This window comes from Pyxicephalus adspersus, chromosome 10 (genome assembly GCF_032062135.1).
Source record: "Pyxicephalus adspersus chromosome 10, UCB_Pads_2.0, whole genome shotgun sequence".
Lineage (NCBI taxonomy): Eukaryota > Metazoa > Chordata > Amphibia > Anura > Pyxicephalidae > Pyxicephalus > Pyxicephalus adspersus.
The window spans coordinates 30,558,444-30,573,450 of record NC_092867.1 but is presented as its reverse complement, the minus strand read 5'-3'; the positions used below and the strand labels follow the sequence as shown (position 1 = coordinate 30,573,450).

Below are 15,007 nucleotides of genomic sequence, written 5' to 3'. Positions count from 1 at the left end.
TTCCCCCCATTCCCTAGGGCCATTCTGCACTTTCCCCCCATCCCCTCGGGCCATTCTGCACTTTCCCCCCATCCCCCAGGGCAGTAGGGCCATTCTGTTGAGTGGTTGCCATGGAAACCAGTAATGGCTCGAGGGGTCACCACCACCTGGCATGTCCGTACCCTCTGCTTGTGGTAAGGCTGTCCTCCTGGGGCATCACTGGTTAGGAATTTGTCATATTCAATACAGATAAAGGTTGACATTCCAAAAATCCCGCCATTGATAATCAGGTTCCTTCAGTTTTCTGGCATGGATTTCGGAGTGCATTTTCAAATTTACACTGTTTTCTGGAGGCACCAATTTTGTTTTGATGGCGCTGTACTCCAGAATCAGCTGTTGGGTCTTGCTTGCACCTTCTTTCCTGCTCATTCTTTCTCATTTATTTGCTGCTGTATAGCCCCATTATGGATTCAGCATCCAATTAAAGGACTGTACAGGTAATTTTCTTTTAGATATATACAGCATATATAACCATAAAAAATCCAGAATTTTTGAAAATACGGCAGCCCCTCATCGTTGACGGATTTTTGAATGTCAACCTGTACATGAATGTGTAAAGCCGCTGGAAGAATTGGTTGTTACTCACGTCATTCCTGGGCCTCATATGCGTCCTGAAGACCAAATGTGTTCTCGAACAACATGGAAAGATGTGGTGCCACTAACACTGGGCGCCAATCTCACCAGATAGGGTTTACAAAATCCGTACACCCACTAGGACTGATTTTCTAACATGGCTTTCGCACATAAGATGGAGAATTTTCAAACATTTTTGACCACATTCAAAAACTGAAATACCCATTTAAGGCTACAGAAGCGGCGGAGCTGCCGACCATGTACGAGACCCTGCGCTGCACAACAACTTAACCAACCATTTGTTTCAATGACAATGTAATAGCTTGCTGGATTCTTGACTTTTCTAAGTATTGAAGTGCTAGGAAAGCGCTTGTCTAATAGCCAGTCCTAAAGGTGGAACTAAAGTCCCGCTTGAAAAATCTATGATCAGGCAGAGTGGACAGGCAATGTCTCCTATGCTATAACTGTTCTAACCTGCTTAATCGTCCCCCCGGTTCTTGAATTTTGCTGAGCTGCCCACGCAGGTTCCCAGATAAAGCCGACAATCCTGGCTTCCCTTGCACATACCGGACATAAATGAGTACCTGCGTGGGAATTGGATCATCCCGGCACGGCCAATCAAGATGGCGAAGACCATCTCAAGGATAAAAAAAAGAAGGAAGATGGCGGCACCCTGCAACGTAACAGGGATAGATTAGTATCTCTAGTTTAGTTCCACTTTAACGTTGTAGGGATGAGGAAGAATTTGGAAAAAGTTGCTTTTTCTTTGAAATGCATCCCAAAACAACTTTTACAGAACTTTCACAGTTGCAGATACCCAAAAATACAATAAACAAAGCCTTCTAACTGCAATTCACTTTTTTGCCATTGACACTTCAATTTACTATAAAACGCATACAGAACAATGAATGAAGTTTAAGGCTATGTACACATGTACAATAAATGTCGTTGGAAAGGATCTTTCACAATCCTTTCCAAGGACTGAGTGCATGATGCATAAAGGAGTACTGTATATACATCACTGTTCTTCTCTATGGAGAGGGGAGAATGATGGATCGGCACCCTGCTGTGCTCTCTCACCTTCACTTGTATTAGGATTGTCCCTGGTTCATCCCTATTTTTACAGGTTTGCAATCACACAACTTTTAAATACATAGTAGTAGTTAGTACTCATGTAGGGCCATTGGCAAGATTCACCCCTCTGTCTGTTCTTGTGACCATTATCATTAAGAATGAAAAACGCAAGGTAATCCAAAATATTAGCCTTTCCCCTTAAATAGAAGAGCGGAAATCTTTCAAAGGAGTCGCTTGTCCGAGGGATAACGGTCTGTCAGGAGGAGACGTGTGAGATTTCCTCTCACTTTCTGTTTTGTCTCTGGGACAGGATGTAAGAGTAAATTCTTCCAGTGTAACCCTTACCCACTAAAATAGTATGGTTTGCTTAGAAATGTTCTCTTGCTTTGTTTGTTTTAGATTTTTAGCAGGCTTGCCCTATGGGAGGTGCAAGGTTCAGGTCTGGTATGCTATGACCTAATCCAATCCCCCTTACATATCTGCAGATCACTTACAAATTGGTGTATTGCTGACTTTTATTGGCAAGCATTATGTGATTTGTTGAGGCTATGGACATTTTTTTTACATATTACATACAAGTCCTCATCGGCTCATTTAAATACAAGCATTCTCAATAATTTTATCCAGTTTACATCTCTGTTTTGCAGGATCACACGTGTTGACAGTCTTGTTATTGCAGCACTTGTTAACACGTTATGTATGTTAATAGGTTGTTGTGCCATTTATTGTCAGTAGTATCCCAACACATTAACCAATGCAGATTTATTTTTTTGTATATTTTGGTGTTTTTGAAGCCCTTTCACATAAATAAGACATTATGTGCTTGTTTATATGTACATATGTTATATGTTTAAATGAGCACATCAAGTACACATTGAGAGTACGGAAAGCTGCTGCATTCACGTGCAAAGTGTTTACCTGTAGAATGGTTTGCAGTTTGCTATGCATCTGGGAGCAGCCAACAGCATGGTTTCCTGCCTCAGGTGTGAAAGGGCCCTAAGGCTGGAGAGGAATAGGTAAATGATTTTCACTAGCTGGGTATTATTTCATGTGGGTGCTATCTAGGTTGCTGATTTTGATTTGCACACTGTGAGATCTTTACAGTGTGCAGTGAAATCAGATAATCAATGTCAGTACAGAAGAAAAGCGGGTCCAGCTTTACATTCCCATTTGAAGCATATGAACAATTTGAAAAAAAACTTGAATGTTCATATCCTGGCCATAGGGACACAGGTGGCTACTGGAGCTTACAGGAAGTGCTGCCTTAGAGGATGTCGGGTGCGCAATGTAAACAATGTTCTGGCAGCTTCTGGACTTAACCACAGGCACTTATACGTTCCAGTAACAAACCTTGCCAGAACCCACCAAAGCAGCTTTGACAGGGCACTGTTGCAGTAATTTTGCTCCGAATAAAATTTCTTAATAAGCGAATCAAAACCTAGGATCACAACTTTACAAAGGATCTATCCCTTTAACACTGTATCCAAAATGAAAAAATAAATGCTTTTAATACACTTAACAGGGAAGAGAGACAAATAAGCTGCAATAATTGCTGATGTTCTTTAAAATGCCAGTTGTCTGGCTGTGATGTTAATAATCAGCTTGTCACGTTTCTAGGTCACATCAATTGTTCAGGGCACATGGCTTAGAAACTGCTGTTGAACCGCTGCGTGTTTCTTTCTGTTTGAATCAAGTGATATACATGCAAAAACTAGAATTGTACTTGAAAATTTTCTGTACTTACTAGTAAGTTTTAGTCTTCAGAGGGTTAAAGGGGCACTGAATCTTATTTATGAATGCTAGATCAAAATGTAGCTGTCCTATTTAGCAATCCATTTTGGCAATGTTTATTTTTGCTTTTATGTTGCGTTTTTTTTATTCCTGTAGTTTTTACAGTTGGTTGCCAAGTATTCATTTTCTAGGTTTAGCTAGAGCTGAAACATGCAGGTTGATCCTATATTTTTAGGAAATGTATATAAAACAATTTGTTCTTGTGCTTGGGACTGTGGGTTTTTCTACATACTATTCCATCATCAGTGAATGTATTACTGAAATGCCAATAGCAGTGATTATACTATGGCTTGTAGGGTCTGATGTAACATGTATATGGCATTGTGTGTCTCTAGGATTAAATGTCAAGTGAAGTTCTGATCTGTAGGTTTGTGTTTACTGTACTCTAGCTTCCATGGTATCTAGAAAACATGCTTTGTATCTAAAACATCAAACATTTTGTTTGTTTGTAGCTGTGAAGTTGTGTTTTTTTTAAACAAACATCTCGGAGCAGAACTCAAGTGTTGTATCGGACTTTCCCTTATATTTGTACTTACTCTCTCAGGTTACTAGAATTAGGTAAACAAGTCCAGTACCTTTTTAGATTCCCAGTACTGTTTGGGTTGGCAACTCATGACTGTCATGCTATAAAGTCCTGTGCCGGCCTATCATGCAATGACTGTCATGCTATAAATTCCTGTGCTTGCCTAATATAAATATGATATATAAATGACCCACTAATATTTTATTACAAATATTAGAGTATTGCAGTACTATGTTAGAGTCCAAAGAGCAATAATCATGTGCTGCAATACAAAGCAACCATTTGGATTTTTTTTTGTGGTCATGGCAGTGAAAGCTGAATTTTGCTTCACTTTGTTCACATTGAAAAAAAAACTGCTGTTTCTGGCTTCTCTCTGACTCGATCAGTGGGGGTTTGCTGTTCTTTATTGCTGTTCCTCCATGGAGAAACTTTGATGTTTAAAAGGAATATATCAGCTCGAAAAAGTGGATGTGTGAGAGGTTTCAGATAGAAGCTGCAATTTCTTTTTTTAAGATAACTATGTTGCTTAATAGCTTTGGGTCAATGATTTGTGATCTTTTTTCACTATGTCATTGCCTGACTTTTGCTTGAAGATTAAGTCTGTAGGAAAAATGTACTTACCTAGTAAAGTTCTTCCAGGTTCCTCTTTTTTTCTGCTTTATGATGTGTCGGTGTGTGTGTACACCATATGAATTGCAAAATGGACATGGTGTATAATTCCCCTATGTAAATCAAAGCAGATTGCAGATTTTTACACCCCCTGTTTACTACCACTTCACATCCATTGAACTAGAAAAAGGTGCCAATGATTAGTGCCTCTTTAAAAGCAAACAAGTGGAACCTGTTTTATTGAACCAATTTTGCTACCAAAGATTTTATTTTATACCTAAGTTTGGCACAATTATTGTTTTTGTATCTATATGTGGATGACTGGGAGTCATGCAATTTCTGGAAAAATTTTTTATAATCTACAAGTGGTTTAGACTTTAAATGACTGCTAGTTTGTCTAGGACTGTCTGGTCCAACAAATTCAGCCAAAGATCTGACTTTGATGTGTAAAGCCGAACTCAACCAATTCAATACTCCCTGGTCCCAGTTCTGTCATGGCTGCCGCTATCTTCTCTGGTCTTCCTAGGCTAACTTGCCCAGCAAGTGGGAAGGAAGCTGTGATTGCCAGGTATCCCTGGAATAAAAAAAGCTTAACTGTGCATGTGCAGCTCTGGGTAATTTGATATATGGGTGACGATCAGGCATGTAAGATTAGTTATTGAACAAGGGATATTGTTGCTTATCGCTTATTTTCAAAGTAGGACTTTTTGCAATTTCTTGTTCACAGTAACAGCATTTCAGGTGAGATACTCTCTCCAAAGCATACTGGTAGAATGTTATGGTGTGCAGTTTGTTGCTACTTTACGGCCTTGGGCTTTCCAATGATAAAAGACTGAACGATGGAGGGCACCCCACTGCGCTCTCTCCACTTCACTTTCATTACAATCCTTCCTCGTCTGTCATCCGGACAATAGACGAGAATCATCTGACCTGTGTACGTAGCCTAACTATCTTGCAGTTATTGAGTCATCTATGAATTTTTCATATCAAAATGTGCTTGATACCAAGTTTCTCTGTACCCACTGTTTGAATAATATTTAAAACTGTTGCAATTGTTTGTGAAAGTTCACAGGCAGAAAGGGGAGATCTTCTTTGAACTACACTACCTGTTTAATGAAAACACTTGTTGTTTACAGAGCTAATAGCATATACATAAATGAATGAGTCAGAGCCCTAAATGTAGTTTATTTTGAGAGAAATAGATACAGAGATGATGTAGTTTGACACACCTGGGTTCTGGTGCAGGGACCCCCAGGGTTTTTGTCCAAACAGATTCCTCTAGATATGAGAGAGAAAGGTCTTAGAACACAAAAAAAAAAAAATGAAAAACGAGAACATGGTACTAGTTGTTTGATAATGCTGCTTAATCACCGTTTCTGCAACCTTTTGATTTTATTTTTTAAATAATCCAATTAAGTCTTCTTATTATTGGATATTGTGATATGGACCATGCAACTTTTGAGGCCCTCTGTAGCTAGTACTCATGTGAAGCACTGGGAAGCTTTGCAATGCCCCATTCTCGTTTAAACAGGTTAATGATATGGTATTTGCATATTCTCACTTTTATGCATCCATGTTTGAATAAATTGTCTAGTTTTTTTAGCATTTGTTTTTTTTTTTTTTTTTTTTTTTGCAGCCTTTAACGCATCTGCTTCTCTTTTTGGACTTTGTAGTCTTCACAATGGGTGATGTGACTAACTGGCCTGGTATTGTAGCTGTGATAACCCCTTGCTGCTCCCAGCAGTTTGTGGAAATTGCTGACACTCAGTACTGTGGGTACATACGTTACCGTGTAGTTGAAAACAGAAAAGGGAGTTGTCTAATGTATTTTTTGATCTCTAAAAACCTAGGTGCAAAGACAGCAAAATGCCTTTATCTGTTTTCCAGATTTATTGTTTTTATCCTGGTACTGCCAGTTACTAACTTAAATGGGATACATACATACATGTAGCCATCCTAATATGGGGTTATTTATGTCCGAATTTTTGCAATGGTATGACCTTTTCTATTTCTGAAAGCATCATAATTTAGCAGTAGGATAGTCTGTATGCATATTTTGTATGTGATACTTAAGGATTTGTTCACTTTAAATGGATTAGAGATTTTTTTCAGCTGTTATATTCAGAAGTATAATCTACAAATAAAGTTTTATTTGGGTAAATATAAAATATTGTGTGAATATTTCTGATTACATACTTACTGCCTGCAGGTGTCATATTTAGGGTACATCTATACTCGAGTATAAACTGATCATTTTTTGTCCTCAAAATTCTGTTTCTGTCCTCAAAAATTATCTCGGTTTTTTACTTGTGTGACACCTAGTGACATGTCCTAGAGCTGAATGTGTGGCAAGTTTGACAGCTGTCAGAGACAAGTTGTTTGTGATACTTGAGGACACACAGTACCATCTAGTAGTGGCAAGCAATCAAGCCAAAAAGATTATTTAGCTGCAAATGCACCAATATAACCAACTAAAAAGTACAAAATACTTTACCACCTGTACAAAAAAAAATATTGTTTTAAAAAACTTGGATTTATTGATTTACATTCATTTTTTGGACAAAACTGCCTATATCAGACGCAACATCCCATGGCTGAAATAATGGCTAAATAAAAGCAACATCTGTACTATCAGTAATCTTATGATCTGTCTGTCATTCTGTCCATTTCAGTAATCTCAGCCTGTAAAATCCATAGGTTTGTTTTTTTTTTTTTCATTGTCACCCGTCCAATTAAACACAGGAAATGATGGGCATTCTCTAACCAGAATGCAGAAAATTACAAAAGCACATTTTTTAGAAAATCAAATATTCTGAAAAAAAGTAAAATCTGAGACTGACCTAAAATTCAGATTACAAGTAAGCGCTTTCAGTACAGTTGACAAATGTATTTAAGCAAAAATATATTTGAAGTGACAGATAAATGAAAATGAACTATTTGGCACAGTACCCTATGGGATTGGATTATCACTATTCATATCCAACTGTATCATTAATTGTGATATTCAAGAGACTTTTCTACTCGCTAACCGAGTGCCAACTTCTGTCTTCTTCTTGTCCAATAACCCAGCTAATTGGGGCTGTACACAGAAGAATACCGTTTTTGTGATTTTAGCTCAGTAGTCACTTATCACAGTGGTTCCTTTAAAGTCTATGTAAATAACTTCTCTTATTTGCTCACTTTTGATCTGTTAAAGGAAATTAATTCTGGTTAGGTTTAGGTTAATTCTGTTCATATTAGATTCTGAAATGTTTAATATTTTAATTAGGATGGTGAACTTTATTCTTCTCTTGACTTGTCTGAGTTTGGCACACACTTTATAATTCTAGTTTTTTATTCAATTAATAAATCCCAAAATAACTGTTTATATAGTTGCAAGTTTTTTTTTAAAGTTTCAAAAACAAAAAAGGAACAAAGAACATCATTTTCACCTGGCATATTTCTGGAAGTGTTGGATCCCTGGTTTCTGTCTCAGCACTGTGGTTCCTGCCCCTATGGCACTGCAGGACACAGAAGCAAAGTAATATTTGACAGACTGAACCATAGTTTTAAATGTAGGACCTGCCAATGTGGGGCAGGGATGGGGATAATTGGTCATACTGCATGAGTTAGGGGGGAGAGGGCTGCTGCACAGCACTGGTATTGAGCTACTTACTATAAGAATACTGCTGCTATATGGTCTCCCCATAGTGATAAATGTCCAATATGCTTTATTGCACGCACAGTACATCACCAATACCTTCTTCTGCACTCATGACCACCACAACATTGCCACTTTTCTGCATTCACTGCCAAAACACCACAGCTCTTTTCTACACCCGCCTTCCCCAACACTAATATCTTCTCCACCACTGTGCCAACACCTTGCTCTTCATTCCCAACCGCTGCACTGAAGCTTATTTCAAGAATGAGCACACTTATTTATGTAAGGGAGTTTTGTGAATCCTTCTTTCCTCGCCACACTGGCAATGTGATTTAGATATTTTACATCCACACCACTGATTTGTTTTTTTTCTAATGTAATGTCCGTTATGCTTGTAAAATAAACAAAAATGTTTGTTACTTTTACATGTAATCGCTATTTTATCAGTAAAAATCACGCTTTTGTTTTGGTTTGTGCATCATTTATGCTCACAAGAGAATAGGTCAAGTTGACAAGTATGACAAAAACAAACAAGCATATAAATGAAGTGAAAGTAATAATGGCAAGGCTACAAGAGAGAAGTTGGCAAGTTGCTGAATTTATTTTTATTTATTTACAACCCCTGATTATTTATTTAAGATTTGTTACAGTGTGCCAACATGCTGTCAGACAGGATTTATTAAATCATATTCTGTCATTGATGCAGTAGATGGTATGCTAACACTTGCTTTAGTAAGGTACACTATTTTTGTAATCCACATATATCTAATTTATCAGGACCTTAAGGGTAAAAAACAACATAAAAATATATTGAAAGTCTATATGACAGAACAGCATTGTCCTAATTTTTTTTTTTATTTTATTTTGTGAAAAAGACAAGAACAAAAACAGAGTCATAGCAACAAGAATGATTGAATGATTATAAACATGAATCAACAAGGTTGTAAACATGAATCAACAACAGGTTGTCCCATGTATATAATAAACAATAAAAGCATACAATTTGTAATGAGGATTAACATAAAAGTAAAATAAAGTACCAGTTATCATATATTTCTAGTAAGGAGTTCTCCACAAGATATTCCTTGAGAAATATCAGTAAGTAGCTCATGTAGTTATTATCACACAAAAGACCTGATTTATAAAGCTCGCCATGGCTGGAGAGGATACACTTTCATCAGTGAACCTGGGTGATCCAGCAAACCTGGAATTGAAAACATTTGCTAACAAATGTCAAATGACATTTTAAGAAATACATTCCAGGTTTGCTAGATCACTCAGCTTCGCCGATGGAAGTGTATTTTCTCCAGCCTGGGAGATCTTTAATAAATCAGACCCAAAGAATCTGAAATGAGTTGCAGTTAAGCATGAAAGGCATGCAGCTGACTTCACATTTCATTTTAAATCTGTCCTATCAATCAGACGTCGTGTAAAATACCATTTCTGACCTGGTTCCAGAACAGTTTATTCTGTTTTGATCCTGTGTAAAGGGTAACCTAAATGGACCAGTAATTTTAACTGAACGATCTAAAACCTAACAATGGACTTTTTTTTATTTCATCTCCTTTGACCTGTTAAAATATAAAAATTATCACATATATTATTAAGTGTTTAGTTATCTCTTCCAGAGATGCAGAAAATACCTTGTATAGACTTCTTTTTAGATACTTTTTTATCTCTGAGGAGTAATTTATATATTTAGCCTTTGTCATGAAGAAGACAGAATTGAAATAGTGATTGTTTTATAACATTGGGCACGAAGTCTTAGATACTCTTTAGGTGAACTACAAACTATTTGAAATTTAAAGTGGACCTGTAAGCAAAATAAAGGATCTAACATATTTGATGCAGTCTGTTATAGTATTCACACCGCAGTTTAATTTGTCAGTACTCCCTTTGTATCTGTAGATCTTACCAGTAAATGTCTGTTATTGTTCAACCTCCTTTAACAGGTCAAACTGTTCACAACAAATAGAAGATTGAGGCAAACCATTTATCACTGACAAAAGTGCTTACAATGGCCAGCCTTTATTTGTTAAGTTAAAAACATTTATTCTAAGGAAAAATGTCTCTAATTTCTAGTGTTGCTGTAACTGCAGATGTGTTAAGCTGCGTAGACACGTCCAATAATTATCCAATAATTGTCTCTCTCTCGCTCTCTCTCTCGCTCACACACACCCGCTCTCTCGCGCCCTCTCTCTCTCCTTCTAATTTTTTTTTCATTATCTCTTGTTTAAGGGCAAGCAAGAGCTACTTTCGTCTTCCTTGAGAACACTTTGAAGGGCATATTGCACAGAGGGACAAGGGAACAGTGTGGTGAATGTCGTTCGTTTGACCCGATCGTTCGTACACACTATTCACTTTCTCTGGTGCACGATTGCATCTATCATGTGTACAATATTGTTCAATGATCGTGTCGTTATCTTCATGTACAGGATCGGTGCTATACGATCGTTCAAAGATATCGTGCAGGATCGTTGGTCGTTCTTTTACCAACGATAGTTATTGGAAGTGTGTACATAGCTTTAGTTGGAGTTCGACTTTAATTTATTTCAATAAAATTTGTCTAAATCTATTATTTTATGCAATTTTTCCCTCTACATAGGTGCTGTTGTGCAAAGGTGGCTACATTCCTCCTAACCAGCTACACTTTTTTTTTAAATTCATCTGACTAAAAGCTGACCATAGAAAGCTCATTTGGCAGTGTTATAGGGCCCCAATCCCTGTTACTGTCAGTTTTGAAAAATATCCAATCCTACATGTACATGAAAGGAAAAATATAAATAAAGGAAATTGAAAAAGTAAAAAAGAGTATGTATACAGAATACTGTTATTACAGGTATTAATCACTAACAGTAGGGAGAATACAGTATTTTTTTTTTGCAATAGTAAGCCTTAAAGCAAACTCTATTTAGCAGGTTATCCCTTTGCTCTCCTGCTGTTATGTTTGAGAAACACCTTATTTAGGCTTTATATTAACCCTAACTGGAGTTGACACATGTTTGAGAACCGTCTCCCTGCTTTCATTTACCAGCATTGTGGGCTCTAAAGGCTAGTTATCAAGCCCCCATATGTCACATGGGAAGAAAGGAAATAAGCAGCTTGGTAATGGCTTGAAGTATTGGGTATCTCTCCCAATAGTAAAAGGATAACTAGGGAAACTAAGGAAGTGTAAATTTAAGCTGTTACAAGGACTGACGTCTAAAGAATGTACACATTCTGAATAATTGTTGACTGAGACGGCAGTCCCAACATCATATAGCGATTTGCCTGGTTGCAAGTCGCCAATTGAGGATGACGGCTGTTTTTCCTATTGGGAGGATGCTGTGAGATGCCTCATCCTTCCCTCCATAGATAAGTGTGTACAACATTATTTTCTTTCTACTGTCACTGGAAACAATGACAAAAGATAATCAGCTTGATCAGCTAAGTTCACCTGTTTGCTTTGTCTGCATCACGTATCCAGCTTCCCTTATTGGACACTGTTGACAAGATTTTCACATAGTTGTTTGTGTCCCTACAATCTCCTACAAAGTTATAATAAATGCTTTGCCCTCTTGCAGCTGTACCTCATTTCCTAATTTTAGTCTTCATGCCTTGTGGGAGTTCCCTCGGAGCATGAAGTGGTGGATTTATAGTGGTCACAGAAGTTGGATGAGGCTGAGAATTCTGATTATCTCCCAAGTCCCTAAGAGATACAAGAAGCCAGCTTGTGATTGAATTTGTCAGTAGCCACAAGAAGGAAATATTAGTTTTCAGTCTAATTAACCTTTTACCTTGCAGTTTTCAGTTAGCTTATTCTATTGTCAGTGGTAGTCTATAATTAATAGTGATGTGTTTCCTATTCCTCAGGCATATGGATTTACAGGATTAACGAAAAGAGACTATTGGATTTGAGCAGCAAGATGTAGCAGATGCTGACCTGACAAATACATCAGGCCAGAATTATGTTTCTTTTTTTCACTATCATAATCCTAGGTGCATATCAAACATAAGGTTGAGAAAATGAGTTTTATCAGTGAGGGCAGAAGTATGGTATTAGGTTCTTATTTTAGCTGTATCTGTGGCTTGGATCTCATCACACAAATGCATGTACAAATAGATGTCATATCACAGGGCATAGAAGTGATGATAATGAAATAGTTTTTGTATGTTAGGATTTGGAACATCTGCTGCTGTTCTTGAGATGCTATTCCTTCAACTGATTTTCTCTGTTTTCACTTCGGCTGTGTTTTTTATTTTTCAGGTTTCCATATGTAAGGGCATGTTCATAACAAGCATATGAATTTGTTTTTTTCTTCTTTATAATTATTAGACATGAAAGAGTATTTCTTTGCACAGATGCTCTAATAAAAAATTGTTATGACTCCACACAGCTTCAGTTAATACACAGTGAAAATACACATAGGTAAACTGGAATGAGGAATACAGTTGTGTTTCTTCCTGCCCACAGCCTGCTGATTGACAATAAAGCAACTCCGTTATAAATCATCACCTCCTGTAAAGCTATGTACACATGCTAGATGATTGTTGTGATAATCTTGGGAGGAAAGTTGCAGTACAGTGGTTCCCCGACATAGTTCATCAATCTGTCCTAGCAGATTGAGGAAAGATCAAGTGGGGCTGACCACCATAGTTTGATCCGAGCAGGGAACCACATATTCGTCTTCCCCCTTTCCTTCTCCATAGAACAGAACAACGCTGTCCTGTTACTGGAGATGATCATAAAAAAATCTTTCCCAACTACCAAAATCTAATGGGTGTCTGACGTCTGCCCAGGGCTTAAGTATGTTTCCTGTCAGGACATAAGGTGTGTGATGTGTTCCTAGTGATGCCTTTCAGCAGGGTAATATCAGAACAAATTTAGTTACTTATAGTTGTGTGTAAAATGCATTTTATTATTTGTAAAGGATAACAAATTTGCACTATTTTTTGGTTTTTTAAAATGTGCCTGAAGTTCAGATTTAAATACACACTTTTGTGTTCATGGTCAGATTAAATAATAAATGAATCATTAGGTTCATTTTATAATGACTAGACAGCAGTCTGAAGCTCCCTGGACTGGAATTAATATTCAGAGGAAATTGATGCAGTGTGGAAAGAAATGGTTTTATGATAAAACTTGTTATGATAACAATTAGTCACAGTTTTACTTGTGGAAATTAACTTTTCCCCATCCAAAACGGAAATAACTGCCTTAGCCATGGAGCTGCAGAATGAGACAGAACCACTTTTCCTCCATGTGTTGTTTTTGGCAGGCAGAGTGGTGATCAGAGAAGCCTCTTCCTCTTTCCTCTAGGCAGTGTCTGGGTTTAAATTTACTGCAGCTGCAAAGGTGTTTTCATGTACACCTTGTGTATGTTTGTTTTTTATTTATCACAGACCTTTTGCTGAAAATATAAAGTAGTTGTAAACGCTAACTGAAAGGCATTTAGTTTGTTAAAATATTGTGAGAAACAATTGCCCGTTTCTCACAGTGGTGTGCGGTGCATCTTCATTCCGTACACCACTGTGCAGCCTTTTTGCAGACACTTTCTGTATACCTGTATTCACTACAGTCTTCAGAACATTTCATACTCTACGCCTGCCCAAAGTGTGTTAAACAGGCACTGTTAGCCTTAATTGGAAGTCTGTAAGGGAAAATATTTTGACAATTAAAATTAGTAAAATGCTATTGCTATTTTTTAAATATATTTAAACATTATTACCAAACTTTATGAACCACTGTTGATATTAACAAATGCACAGTCAGAAGGGGTTGATCAGATGGTCAAAAAAGTGGATGGGGCAACATGTGATAAATTTAGTGTTCCTAGTTGCCAAAGGAATTTAGTAACCCCAATCATTCTGTCAGATTTCTGCCGCCCCCTATACTTTGTTCCAACTTTCTAAAGCCCATCCACTAGTACATTTTAGTGTTACATTTTTTTTGTATGCCCCAACTGTCCAGTGCCCTAGTATTGTAACCCAACTTTTCAGCTGGGTGTTCACTGAAATTACTGAAGTGCCAGGTGCTGCACCCACTTGAAAGGGGCTGGGGAGAACACCTGTGTTAAGGATATCCAACATATGGACGACTCCTAGACACAAACGTGTTCAGGATAGAGGCTTGACGGGGGGGGGGGGGGGGTGTTGGTTTGTATGACTTGATGAATAAATCTTTTGCTAAACACAGCTGAGGTTGGTGGGTGATCCTAAGGACTGAACTGTTCTGCAACCTCTTGTAACTCTTTAATGACCCAGACAAACTCTCACAGTGAGGTTTTTTTATAGTAACTGACACCATGCTGCCTAATAATATATTGAGACAAACATCTGTCGTAATTGCATCTGTTAAAATAATGTACCCGTTCCAACTTACATACAAATTCAACTTATGATCAAACCTACAGTCCTTATCTCGTATGTAACCCGGGAACTACTTGTTCACTACTTGTATTTGTCAGTAAGGGCACTCGTGACAGTGACGCCCCTGAAGCAAGGCCCATGAGCTAGGTAATATGGGTATATTAGAATGTTCTGTAATACTATACATCAGCCTACATCAAAGCTGCATTGCTGTGCACGCTCCAGCTTTATAGAAATTTCCTATTAAGCGTTTTAGAGCTGCAAACACTTTTAAGGACAGTAGTGAATTACCAGAACTGTATTAGCAGCTCTATGATTTCCGTATATATCTTTTCCCTCTAGTTATTTTTCAAAGTTGCATATAACGTAAGATCATGGTGTTGTGGAAATCTCTGAAACAATGTAGA

The 15,007-nt window shown here is 37.5% G+C and overlaps 1 protein-coding gene across 2 annotated transcripts in view; it reads left to right on the top strand.

Annotated features, from left to right (window-relative positions):
* The window catches only part of PLCE1 (phospholipase C epsilon 1), a 149,507-nt gene that overhangs the window by 996 nt on the left and 133,504 nt on the right, over window positions 1–15,007 (top strand). The gene's annotated exons all lie outside the window — the stretch shown is intronic.